General features: G+C 44.3%; 1 long non-coding RNA gene across 3 annotated transcripts; it reads right to left on the bottom strand.

Annotated features, from left to right (window-relative positions):
- Positions 1-2,613: 2,613 nt before the first annotated feature.
- Positions 2,614-4,672, bottom strand: LOC147135839 (uncharacterized). Of its 3 annotated transcripts, none has more exons than XR_015089881.1 (4): positions 3,419-3,709; positions 3,127-3,193; positions 2,918-2,997; positions 2,614-2,836 (listed from the first exon to the last, which is right to left on the bottom strand). It is a non-coding gene; the product is annotated as an uncharacterized LOC147135839 (long non-coding RNA). The 3 variants fall into 3 exon arrangements; XR_015089882.1 differs by having other exon boundaries at positions 2,614-2,791; XR_015089883.1 differs by lacking the exons at positions 2,614-2,836; positions 3,419-3,709 and adding an exon at positions 4,608-4,672 and having other exon boundaries at positions 2,873-2,997.
- Positions 4,673-9,838: the final 5,166 nt, after the last annotated feature.

Genomic DNA, 9,838 nt, shown 5'->3' with positions numbered 1-9,838 from the left:
CACTCACACATCCTGCTTTAATGCTCATCTCGTATCGAGGTAGAACGGGTGTGCATGTGTGTGCGCGTGTGTGTGTGGCATGGATCCCTTCTGCTCAGTTTCAGGAACAAACACACAGCAGAAACGGCAACTGAAATAAAACAAACGTAGGCGATGACGCCTTGTTTTTTTTTTTTTTCAATCAAAGATCAAAGTTTAGATTTAGCAATGTTATGCTCTATTGATCATCCCGCCAGTACGCTATGCTCCATATGTCGCACCTATCGCATGTGGTCGTAACATCCTTACTTGTTGAACAAGTTAACTGTTGTAAAACCAAATTAAAGTCAACACCTGCCAGATCGCAATATTTTGGGTGGTCATTTTTTGTGGGTTTTTTTTTTTTTTTTTTTACAATAAACTGGCAAGTCTGAATATGGAGTCGTGCGCCTTTGGTGTAGGACCATGTTGCGCCACAACATGCCAGTCAGCACTGACCTCAACTGAAAGTGACGCATTGTTATTAAAAGCAAGAAGAAACGAGACGAATCCCAGTGTTTTGATAAGTTTAAATATGTTTAAAATGTGTGGAAGGAGTAAAATTAGAGCCGCACAATGATGTCCAAAATGATAGTCACGATTATTTTGAACAATATTGTAATTTCGATTATTAATCACAATTAGTTGTCATGTTAGGGAAAACATCTGTATTTTTTTTTGCACTGAACAATATAAAGATATTTTCAGTAGAAAAATTACACTTTTAAATAAATGGATTGTCATATTAGAATAAAGGATTAATACATATATATCAAAGGTTTAAAAATTTAACAAGGGCTAACTGGAAAAACAAACCTATTATCTTAACCTGCATTTAAAATGAAAACATCCTATTGCGGGTGCAACCAAAAGACATCCCCTGCAATAAACGGGGGTTTACTACAAGCATGCTTCTATTCTAAATACGAGTCCACATAACCATTAGCGGCTTTGTTGACCTCCCGCTGTCTGCCAATAGAAAACAGGACACTGCGCACACGCGCACCAACATGATTTTGTCACTTTAATTGGTACTGACGGTGCCTTTAATCTTTCATGACCCGCGGGGGAGGCGAAGGCCTTCCAGTCCCAGGAAGGCAGGGCCACTAAAAATAGGAGGGTCACCGCTACCGTTTGTTTGCCAGCAAGAGGCTGGCTTGTGTTGTTATAATTAGTTTGAAGGAAAAGCAGAACGTCAGGAGCAGAATTTTTCTGTACACTTCTGACAGTAGAAACCTTGTGGGCTTGAGTCTTTAATGTTTGGTCTTTTATGGCAAGTCGTCAAACTTTGCCAAAAACTAAAATTATGCGGAGTTTTCCTTGCCCCCTCTGTCTAGTACACAAAGTTTAAATTTGGTAAGATGAGTGTGGAATTGGCACAAATGAGCCTAAAATGGCCGCTTTAAAACAAGATGGCTGACTTTCTGCGTTTCTGGGAGGTTTCGAGCCACTCATTGACATATAAACCATTTTTGAAAGTTTGGGGGCTGAGTTTTAAGTTTTTGTTTTACGGCAAGTTATCATGATTTTTTTTTTACATTGTACATTTAGGAACCAAAATGAAACCATATCATTTTCGCTAAAAGTTTGTTAACATGTGACACTACTCAAAAGGTGTGCAACTCGATTTTGTTAGTTTAATAGCTAGCAAGCTAGCTAGCTAATTTGTTAGCTAGCTAGTTAGTTAGTTAGTTTGTTAGTTAGTTCTTTTGTTCTTCACTTAATTAGCTAACTAGCTAGTTCGTTCGTTTTTTTGTTCTTCACTTACCTTGGTTACTTACCTAGTTAGTTTGTCTGAACTTGCGTTTGTATGTCCAAAATATCCAAAAGGTGAATGTTTGGAAGTAGGATTAGAAGTCTGCGACAAAGCGAGGGAACACTGCGATATGAGCGATACTAACACAAACATTTACTGTATGAATTGAAAAATGCTTGAACATTTAAAGCTGCATCACTTCAAAATATCTCCTTGGAACCAATTGATATTCAGTGACATTTTGTGGCGTTTTAGGGAGTTTCAGAAAGCATTTTTCAGCGAACAGCTGGGGATAAGTGGCACAGGAAAAAAAAAAACGAAAATAGGCAAATGCATGAATAGTGAACCTCGAATTTGTGGGGGTTGACTGTACCGTTTAAACTATTTTGAGCTTGAGCTGTTACGAACACATTGCTATTATTTCAGACACAACAGAGAAGGCACTAATGAGCCTGCGATGGCTCCCGCTCATTAAGCGCAACTAACCGCTGTGGTTTGCGCTCATGTCATAAATGGACGTCGTTATCTTTTTATTGAAACAATATGATGGCCTTTTAAAGATGGCCTCCACGGGACCATCTGGTGTTGTTTCCGTGCAACGGTGAAGCTTTTCTGATCCTGGCCGCGCCCCCTCTGCTAACCGGTCAGTTCGGTAAAGGTGTCAGAAGTACTCATAAGCTTAGTACTTAGGTAGAAGTACAGGTACTTGTATTTTTATCGTTACATTTCCAACTTTGAAATGAATGGAAAGGCCACTCATGCACTCCAGCCTCCAGGAAAAAAAACGAGCAGAAATGTTCGCAGTTTTTTTTTTTTTTTTACTGAATAATGATCATTTTAATAGTAAACACTCAAGTACAGATACCTGAGAGACTAGAGTAACAAAAGTATGTGGTACTTCCCACCACTGCCTGTCGGATCGGATTTGGGAGCAGGTGAGCTGAGGCGGCATCTACCTGCCGTGGCCGCCGCCTCCTGCTTTCACGCTCCAGTTGGCGGCCTCCTGCAGGGACACCACTACCGGGAAGAAAAACAGACGCACAGCAAACCAGCGAGCCTTTGCTGTCAGACACAAAGCAGAAGAAGCAATGCTAACCTGACAGTGATGTAATACTTGTCGCCGGCGATACGTTGCGGAATTACCGGCAGATAAACAATAATCGATTGTTGCCAGACTGAGTAGCCTTGAACGCGCGTCGGGCCGCTCTGTTCCATCTTCCTGCCTGAAGTTAAGAGATTCCAAAAAAAAAACAACTCGTCATTGATTGAGATGCATCCTGGCAAAGAGGCATACATAACCAAAATAGCATCGGCATTGATCTAAAAAAGGACGACTAATCAATCTTTATTACCTCCGGGCGAAGGACGATGACACCTGAAGAGGCGGGGAAGGGTAATGCATCCCGTGGTCTAGACGATCTGGGGAAGCAAAAAAAAAAAAAAAAAAAAACAGAGGGGAAAAATGCAAAGGGTGAGGGCGGTAAAGCCGTAGTAAAACAGGCCGAAACTCAAAGTTAGGTTTACGATCAGGGACAAGTTTAGAACGTGAGCGCTAAGGCCTAGATAGACCAATCCGACGTCGGCCAACTGTGACCGACGCCCCCCATGCACATCACGCTGGAAAAATACACAACATTAAAGTACCTTGTGCGCATGCGTGAGATGTAATACCCCTCCATACCATCGGCGGCGGTAGTCACTATTCCGCATGGTGAGGAAAGGGCAATCGGAAAGCTATTGGCCGGGGGCGGATTATTAAAACGTCAACAATGCATTCAGCTATATTCTTCGCTCACGATGAACTCCCACACAAAGGAAACCTTCACGCTCTCGACACAGTATCGTTGTCAACCCTCGCTCTTATACTTGTAAGATTAAGGCAACAAAGGCGTGCTCACTATTTATCCGCATTTGTCACTTCCCGTCCGTGCCCCGTGCGCCGATTCGCTAGCTAACAGCCAATCAGAATAACCAAATGTCCCGACTCAGGACGGCGATACAACATGCTGAAACGCCCACCGGACGCTTCCTGACGAGGTCCGACGTTACGACGGTGTTCGCTACATCAATCACGCGACGCAATCAGACGCCCCGACGCTTACCGACGTCCGACGTCACATTGGTGTGTCTAGGCTTTAAACCTATGAAAACACACTTTCAAAAGTATTCTTCAGCATCTGTTTGCACTTTTGTCGCAAGTTACACACTGCAGTGATTCTTCATTATACAATACAATACAATTTTATTCATATAGCACATTTCGTAACAGCTATAGCTGTAACCAAGCACTTTACAAACACTGGGAATTTGTCCGGGACCTGACAATCTTGATGCTGGAAAATAGTCCAGTGCGTGACTTTTGTATGTTTTCCTACTAAAATCCTATTTGCGTAGGCTGGAAACAAACTCCCCAAAAATCTCCTCGATGACTCTTTAGACTGCGGACGATCCAGTTTCTGAGAAGCCCGTTTATTAATATGATAACACAGGGAGCAGCTAGTTTAGCATGCTGATGGGGACTTCAATGGAAGAGCCCAAAGAGAGCTGATACTATTGTTTGCCTGCCGCTTAATGAGCTGCGAGTAAAGCGCACTATAGTAACTAGCGACTCGTTATCGTTCACATCCAGCAGTTTTTTTTTTTTTTTTTTTTCAATTTCGTATAAACCCAATCTCTCATTTGAGGTCCGGATCTTTGTTCCCTCATCTTTCTCGCCTTCCTCCGCTTCATGTCGACGCCCCCCTGCTGCGCTCGCCTCCAAACCGGCGCCCGCCCACCTCCGCCAACACCAACCCCTCCCTACCCCCGCCACATGCCCCGCGCCTGTTTGTACCTCATTATCGGTCCTTACGACACCCATAGCGACCTTCCCACCCAGCATGGTGTCATGGCGGCAGCCTCATTATCTCCGCAGACGACGCAGGGCATTGTGGGACTTCAGACGTTCCCCCTCGGTTAGGCGGCTGGGGGTGGTGTTAAATCAGCCAAAGTCGAAATCGTAATTATTTTGTTGTGCGAGGTGTGGAAAAGTACAGTCACGCCCTGTTTCTTACGGGGGCTACATTCCAGACACACTTAAACTTGTGTAAAGACACTTAAACGTCTTCCTTAACACCTGTTGTCACTCTCTACTAAAGAAATGGTAGACTATTGTATAACATCACTTTCAGGACAGGAAAGAAAGACGAGTTATGACTCACACTTCTTCAAATAAGAGTCAAATAAGTGTATATGCTTCGAGCTACTGATTTGTGACTCCCCGCAGAAGTTTACTTTTTAACTGACAAAAAAACAAAAGACAAATAAACCGACGTGAAAGTCTGCTAGCTTAATGCTAACATACGTATACCGTATATGAGCACGCACATAGACAGTGGCCCCCGTCATTCGCGGGGTATAGGGACCCGGCCGGCCTGCGAGAAAATGGAACCAAAAAACATCCATCTATCCATCTATCCATCTAATTCAAATATTGAAAGAATAATCTGCGGCTATCTGGCGAGTATATATGTGGGGTCCACTGTCTAAAAATTCTCACAAGCATACAATATAGTCTTCATCCTCCGCGAAGGACGACTAATATCACTGCATCTTACTGAGGAGCTGTGACCGCCTCCTTGCACAGTCAACGGCAGATTCGCATATTTGCTGATTTTTTATTTATTTATTTATTTTTTTTTTTTAAACCATTTTTTCTATTTTTTTTCTTTGTTTTTCTGGGATGGCTTCTCCATTGAGCCGCCCCCCTCCGCTCCCCAACGAGTTGCACATAACTTTATCGACCCTGACCTTTTTGTGACGTTTCCGTTTGGTGTTGCGTCCGTCAGATTTTTCTCATGTCAAATCTAGCACTGACATAGATTATTCGCCCCAAAATGGTTGCACATATAGCAAACTAAGAAAATATGTTCCCATCAGTTTCTCAGTGTAGCAGGATTGCAAAAAAAAAAAAAAAATCACCAATCCAAGATTCTCGCTCACATCGCCTCCATCTTGGCGGGCCGCGCATCGGGCTCCCCTCCCCGTCACCCACGTGAATCATCCCGCCAATATCCCTCCTCCTCGTGTACACTTTTGTGCCACCTTAGGGCCACGTTTTTTTTCCTCGATGAGGAGGAGGAGGAGAAGGAGGAGGAGGAGGGAAGACGGAGGGAATGGAGGGTGAACTCGTCAGTCCTGGGAGACAGATGGCGCGGGGGGCTGGTCCACCACGGGCTGCCGGGGCTGGACGGGCTCCATGTGCTGTAGCGGGTAACCGGCGGCCCAGGGTGGGACGTGGGCGGCGCTCGGATCCTTGACGCCGCAGTATTCCTCAGGCACAGGAGTCCGCTTCCCCCGCCCATCTGTTCCCGCCGTCTCTGCTACACACGCGCGCACACACATACGTATACGTCACGTCACATACACTTTCGGGTTGGCTCGCATTTGTGCCAGCGCCTCCTGAACAAAATTAGCCCGCCCGCCAGGTTGGCCGGCGCCAGCTGACGTGTTTTTTTTTTTTGTTTTTTTTTCAGTTGCTCAACAGTTTGTCTCATTTCCACGCAATGTCGCGCGCACACATGCTGTACCCGCTAATGGCCGCCACATACAAGTCATCGCCGCATCTGACGGCGCCACCTGTTGAGGGCGAGCAGGTAGACAGCATGCGGGCATAAGGTCTGGGAGGCGTGTTTCTTGCCGTGCGCTGCCAGCGACAACATCTGTCACGTAGATTGTCACTGCTTTCGTCATGCGCGCCCCCCATATGGCCGATTTTTAATGGATCGATTGGTTTTACATACATTTGTTTGTATGTGTTGCTGCTCCGCCGCGCGTGCTACGTAGCAGCTGTCGGAGGCTTTACAATTCATCATAACTGTTAGCCCACTGAGGCCACTGCCAAATGATCAGTTTCTCAATATCAGTTGGTGGCGCTAATTCACCGTTAACCCATTCTCTGCCATTGACAAATTTACACGTCTTTTCACAGTCCAGCCATTCAATCCCAGGAATTTGGTTATATTTTTTTCCATTTTCTTCTTTCAAACGTTAGGGTAAAAGAAGGTCTGAAAATGTCTGGCAGTGAATGAGTTAAGATGGTTTGCTAATAGAGAGAAGAAAAAAGCAGGAACGACAAAACATTAGTTATTGTCCTATTTTGTCCCTGCATTTTCTGATTTTGCAGGTAATCTGGAGTGTGTTATTTCTTTGTTTTTATGCACTTTGCACTTTGCTGTTGAGCGCATTTTTTTCCCCCCAGAGCTGTATGTTAGCATGAAGCTAACTGACTTGATTGACAAAATGATGTAATCCGCTGGAAACATTGTGGGGTTCATATTTTACGGGTCATCTTTGCAGTCAACTTGAACTGAGAGTGACAAATGAATTATGGGAATTGTGCATGTGTCTTCTTTTCCTCTCCTCAAAGTGATGTCAAATGATAGAGCGGGAGAAGGATGACTTCAAAAAAGTGTCTTGGAATAAGTTTGAATTGTCTTGTGCTTAAAGCGTGTGGGAGAGGTTAACTATTGAGAAACATGTTTTGTGGTGTTTTTCAGCGTTTTCCCGATGTTTTTAAAACGTTAAACACATCATGCAGAGAGGAGGAAGAGCGGGCTCCACACGCTGTTAGCGGAGCGTTAGACGTGAAATATTAATGTCTTAATATGCCGTCGTTGGCGCGCTGGATCGCCGGGTTATTTGTCACACTCCACGAGGCTTGCGAAAACAAGAAAGTTGAGAAGAAGAAGGGGAAAAAAAAAAAAAACACACACATCCGACACCAGTGGGATCCTTTTGTTTCCTTAGGGTAGCACGGTGGCCTAGTGGGTATCACATCCGTCCCACAGTGTGAGAAGTGCTGGGGAATCCGAATCACTAAATACGTGCGTTGTGTATCCTCGTCGACGTGTGAGCGTGTGCTATTGCATGCCTGTGTGTGTCTTCATGTATTGTGTGAATGCTGTTGTGTCAAAGTGCCGCGTGATTGCTTGTCGGTGTGTGTCATTGTGCTCTGAAGCCTCTCAAAACCTGTGTGCTATTACATGGTTTTAATGTGGTGTTGTTGTTTTTTTTCTTAAACACTTGTCATCTTTTTGTAAGCGCTAAATCCACCGAATCCCTGGCGAAATGCGCTTTCAGTTTCAGTCCCAACCAAAGCCTGCAGAGTTGCATGAAAAAAAAAAAAAAAAAAAAAAAAAAGCTTACAAAATGTGTTTTGCTGGCCGCCCCTTCCTTTTTTTTTTTTTTTTTTTTTTTTTCCTCTCTCTCTGTGTGAATCTTCCAGCAACAGATGGCCCGATGGAGAAATCAGCAACACGTTTATTTTCTTCTGCTGCTTATTTTAACAAAAATGTGTCGCAATTGGACATCCAGGCACGCACACACATTTGAGGGTCTTCCAGATGGGGTTTTTTTTTGTAATCTTACATCATCCCTCGGACCGAACAGCATTGCACAAAGCGGCCTGCGTGTGAGGTCACCTCCAATGAGGCCCACTCAATGCTCAAGTGCGTGTGCGTGTGCGTGTGCGCGTGCGTACGTGTGTGTGAGATAGCGTACACAGCTCAGCTGTAGCATAACTCAACAAAGGTAGGCAGAGGAGGCAAACGTTTCACTCAAGTAAGAGCTATTGTTGAAGAATACAACTTCAATGAGCGTAAGTTCAGTCCTACAAAAAAATGACGTGAGTAAAATGAAGTAGTCAGTGAAAGGAAATACTCAAATACTGAGTAACTGCATAGCAGAGGTGGGCAAAGTAGCCAAAAATATCACTCAGACAAAAGCAGTGTTACTTTACACTGTTACTCAGGTAGAAGTAATACGTAGTCCTCCAAATAATTCCTTGAGTAATCGTAAGTACCCAGTGAAAGAAATACTCAGGTATGCGAGTAACTCGGGATCAGCCGTTACTAGCCATGAACAGCGAACATTGGCAAATAACGAAAGCCCCCACTAAAAAGGTTGAAGCATTTTTTTTTTCCTACACGAAGCTCCTCAACTCACTTCAATGTAGTTGCTTGGCAACAAAATGGCGGAAAAGCACTACTTTGGTCCAAATGAAGCAGCTCGACTCACTTCAACCTAGTTTGTTGGCAAAGCCCTTTTTTTCCTCAATGAAGTTCCTCAACTCATTTCATCATTGTTTGTTGGCAGCAAGATGGCGGCAAAGCACTACTTTGAGTGAGAACAGCTGCTAAACAATACTTTAAATGGGATCTTATAACACGTTTAGCTGTGTTTTTTAGTCATTTTACATGTGGATAAAGCATGTGGAGAGACAAAGCTGATATTACAATTTTGGGGGGGGGGGGGTCTCCTTTATCACGGGTGGACCCCCACCCACTCAACATACGGCATTTCGCTGTAGCGCCCGAACAGCATTACACACGGACCTTGGCAATTGCGTAATTTTCACACGGTGTTTAAACCATATTTATTGTCAGAAATGTTACTTTTCTTCTTCTCGTATTTGGAGAAATTTCGATCGGTCAACGAGCCTTTAGGAAGGGGAAGGAGTGCGTGCTGGTCAATGATGTGGATCCTATTGATTTCCAGTTTCCTGACAAGTGTTCAGTGATTTCCTGTCCCGGGCAGAAATATTGTGCTTGTTAATCCATCGGCGCTCCACTGCCTGCAGTGCGTGTGTGCGCGTGTGTGCGTGTGTGTGTCTGTGTGTGTGCATGCAGGGTCAACGCAAACAGGATGCTAATGAGCCTGCGCTAATCAATGCGTGCTTAATCAGCTATTCAGCTCGGAGTGGACAAGAGAGAGAGAGAGAGAGAGAGAGAGAGAGAGAGAGAGTGAATGAGCGAGCGAGTTCATGAGAAAGTGCAGCTCTTTGTGGACATCTCGCTCCGCCTTCCTCCTCCTCTTCCTCGCTGAATGCACATTCACGTTTCCTCCGTGAGGCCGAAAAGGAAGAGGAATCCTTTAATTGACCCTCAAGGGAGAAATTCTGTTTTATTAATTTGACTAAATTTGCATACATGTAAACACTCACACACTCGGGGATATACAGTACATCCACAAGGAAGCAGTTTTTGGTCATGTAAACTTATCTCGCTAGTTTTTTTTTTTCCTCAT

The sequence above is a fragment of the Filicampus tigris genome, chromosome 15 (assembly GCF_054856515.1).
Source record: "Filicampus tigris isolate MCC_2025a chromosome 15, RoL_Ftig_1.0, whole genome shotgun sequence".
NCBI classification, from domain to species: Eukaryota; Metazoa; Chordata; class Actinopteri; order Syngnathiformes; family Syngnathidae; genus Filicampus; species Filicampus tigris.
The sequence above is the reverse complement of the archived record's forward strand: the minus strand, read 5'-3'. Positions and strand labels throughout refer to the sequence as shown.